The 3,372-nt window shown below is 42.5% G+C and overlaps 1 long non-coding RNA gene across 1 annotated transcript; it reads right to left on the bottom strand.

Annotated features, from left to right (window-relative positions):
- Positions 1–1,136: 1,136 nt before the first annotated feature.
- LOC103356090 (uncharacterized) lies at positions 1,137–2,834 on the bottom strand. Its single transcript, XR_520126.1, has 2 exons — positions 1,885–2,834; positions 1,137–1,806 (listed from the first exon to the last, which is right to left on the bottom strand). It is a non-coding gene; the product is annotated as an uncharacterized LOC103356090 (long non-coding RNA).
- Between the last annotated feature and the right edge of the window lie 538 nt (positions 2,835–3,372).

Below are 3,372 nucleotides of genomic sequence, written 5' to 3'. Positions count from 1 at the left end.
CGGCCCTTTTCCTCACCCTCTGGTATTCCCAATATCTTGATGTTATTACGTCGCATACGTCCCTCCAAGTCATCAATCTTTGTTAAAAGCCTGTCGTTTGTTTTCCTCGTAGCTGTCAAACTCAGCTCTAGCGCCTGGATGCGCCGTTCATGATCAGAACCTTGTTCCTCTGCAGCGACCAGCCTTTCAGTCAGCGCCAGTTGTGTGTTCATCAGAGTTTCAAGCTTGTTATGAGGTCGAATCGCTTATTCATTGATTCCAGAATCTTTTCAGATAACTTATCCCACACAGGTGGCGAGTCTGGCTCCGTGTTGGGCCCATGCTCCACAGCTGATTCGAATTGTTTGGTGATCTTTGTTTGGTGCGTACCAGGCATTTTGCTGCTTACCCAGTTAAATTTCCTTCACCACACACCAACCAAAACGATCAAGGTTTAAAGCTCCGCTACTTTTCTTGGCCAATCGTATATTAGACGGCGAGATTAATGAAAAAACGATATTATTCCACCCGGAGCACTGAGAGACCTATCTAGCCCTTGCTAGCTCCGTCCCATCCTCTATTCATTCTGTGATGAATAACCCCAATATTTAGTGTTCTTATAAACAGCGTGAGAAGCTAAACTGGGTTCTCTGTGACCTCACAGACTATTACAGGCCTTGCTTCTTTGTTGGTCATCCACTCCTGTAGAAGACTACAGCTGCCTTGAATTTCCTCCACAATCTGTCTGATGGATGAAACTCAAATTCTTAAAAGGTTTTGTAATCTTTTCCAGCCTGTTGAGCATCAATAATTCTTCTTCTGAGGTTCTCAGAAATTCTACTTGTTTGTGTCATGATACATTGCAGTAAACATGTGTTGTGGAGGACAGTTGCCCACACACACCTGAGTGTCATCCCATTCAATACTGGACTCTAAATTCACCTTTTTAACTACCTGCTAGTCCCAAAGGTTCACATACCTTTTCCACTCACAAATATGAGATATTCTAGAATTTTTCCGAATGAATAAATGACCATGTATAATAGTTGTCTTTTTATTTGTTTAATTGGGTTCTGTTTAGCTACTTTAATGGCTTGTGATGATGTTACGGACTGGTTCAGAGACCCAAGTGCGAGGCAACAGAACACGGCAAACAGTCAGGTTGATAAAACAAATGGTTTATTTATACACACACATAAAGTACAAACTCACAATGTTGCTGGCAGAGCAAACTACGCCTACTAGTGGTCAGGCTGAATGACTGAAACTAAGGGGTACGTACCCGATTTCGGTACCACCGAATCAGGAACCGTAAGCAGATGAAACAAAAACTCAGACCAATGTAAACAAGAGAAGTAACGAAGGAAGAACACCAGGAGGTGCTAACGAGAAGCTCAATCGTAAGAAACGAGCTGGCAAACAAAATGCTATCAACAGGTCTAGCGCTACATGCAGACAGACCGACAAACTGCTAACTCCAAGGCTAGTGGTACATATTAACTAGCAGGGTAACCGGCTCTAATGAGGCTGCTGGACTTACGATACTGGCTGACAAATCACTGAGCTGAACCAGACCCTACTGGAGCTGAACGAGGAGAGAGGGGAAGCAAGGAGGAGGGTATGGAAGAGGAGTCTGGGAGGTGGAGAGTGTTGGCGTCGCCGATTCCGCGATGGGGAGGCAGGTGGAGACGTGGCTGAGGAGTGGCGTCGGAACGGACGAGCAGAAGAAAACTGACAGGTGGCAGGTAGGTGAGGGAGAATCCGATTCCTTGTGGCAGGAGTCGCCGGCTGACGGAGTGGTTTGGTGATGGTGGCAGATGATCCGGGCTGCAGACGGAAAAAGACACGATTAGTTTTGCGACCGACAAAAAGGAGCTGAGAATAAACAATCGCGTCAGGGCTGACTGAGGAGTGTTTCTGGTCCGGCGACGAGTTGTGGATTGAGCGCGGCTTAAATGCTGGTCTGTGGATGAGGCACAGCTGCAGCCAACACACGCCTGCGTCATCAGCAGATTGCAATCACCTGCCCGTCCTCCTCAGTCACTGCACCAGCTCACGCCCACCTAATTAGAGAGGGAAAGGGAGAGTGAGAAAGGAGGAGAGGAGGGAGAGAGAGCGAGGACTGCCGCTATCTGGCCCTGGCAGCAGCAGGCGTGACAGATATTTTCAGTCATATTTATGCAAATATATAGAAAAGGATTCACCATCTTTCAAGTGCCACTGTAGCCTATTAGTTGCTATGTGTGTCGACATTAGGGAACAGATAATTGTTGATATGCTGCAAAATGGTCATGGTTATAGAAGCAGTTTGCACCAAGATAAATATGACTGTTTGCAGTGCTTGGCTCTTTTTGCGTCACTGCACATTTTGTACATTTTCACTGACACGGAGTAGTATACTTATGAGAATATTTTCTTCCTCTATAATATAATGATATAATGACAATGCCATGTAGTTATGAGGTGCATAAAGTGATAAAGTGGTACTTGAACAGCCTTTCCTTGCTGAACATCTTGCTTACTTACACAAAAGGCATAACCATTAGTTTGTGAAGAAGATCTGAAGGAGAAAAATAATTCAACTTTTATATAGTATCCTAATAGTTTTTAGTATACGGAGCAATTATTATTTCCAAGTTTCTGTTCTGTCCATCAACTGCATTTTTCTCATCCATGGTGCTTCATACTGCATACACTCTTTTTTCCTTTTATTTTTATTTATTTATTTATTTTTTGTACAGCACTGAGTGAGTCGATGTAACTGTGGTCATGAGAGGCAATTTCAGGTTAAAAGCAGATCAATATTTTCTTTTGTTTCCCAAGACTCTAAAGTCTTTTCTGCTATCTTGTGTAAGCAGCTGGACTATCAGTAAATGGAATTGGAATTCAAGTCTTCTTCTGCTCGTATTATTTTATTTTTGTGAACAACAACAGGACAGATTTGAAATCCTGAGAACTGAAATGTTTTTTCTATCATATTAAAACATGTAACAGGAGCATAATACAGCATACAGCTATGCAGTTACATTAATTTCCACTGATTCAGTAATATTACAGAAATGCAGCACCCAAATATACAGCATGTTATTTGGAGAGACTAAATGTTTTTTTTGTTGTACATCTGATGCAGAACCCCACGAGTAAATACGATGGAATAAGAAGCACAGATTTTGTAAAAATTGCTGTATCCATTCCGTACCTTTATGTCTGCTGCGGTGGATCACCACCACTAAACAAAGTACTGTAGAAAGTCTATTTTCTGATGATATAGAAACAGCAATTACTATGAATGCCAACACAAAGCCTATATGTATTTTTTTGATAGGGTGGAACTTTAGAGAGACGTTTTAATTGGCACCTTGACAGTAGACATAGACGTACACCATGTTAATA

Source organism: Stegastes partitus, unplaced genomic scaffold (assembly GCF_000690725.1).
Source record: "Stegastes partitus isolate 25-593 unplaced genomic scaffold, Stegastes_partitus-1.0.2 Scaffold183, whole genome shotgun sequence".
In the NCBI taxonomy this organism is placed as follows: Eukaryota; Metazoa; Chordata; class Actinopteri; family Pomacentridae; genus Stegastes; species Stegastes partitus.
The sequence above is the reverse complement of the archived record's forward strand: the minus strand, read 5'-3'. Positions and strand labels throughout refer to the sequence as shown.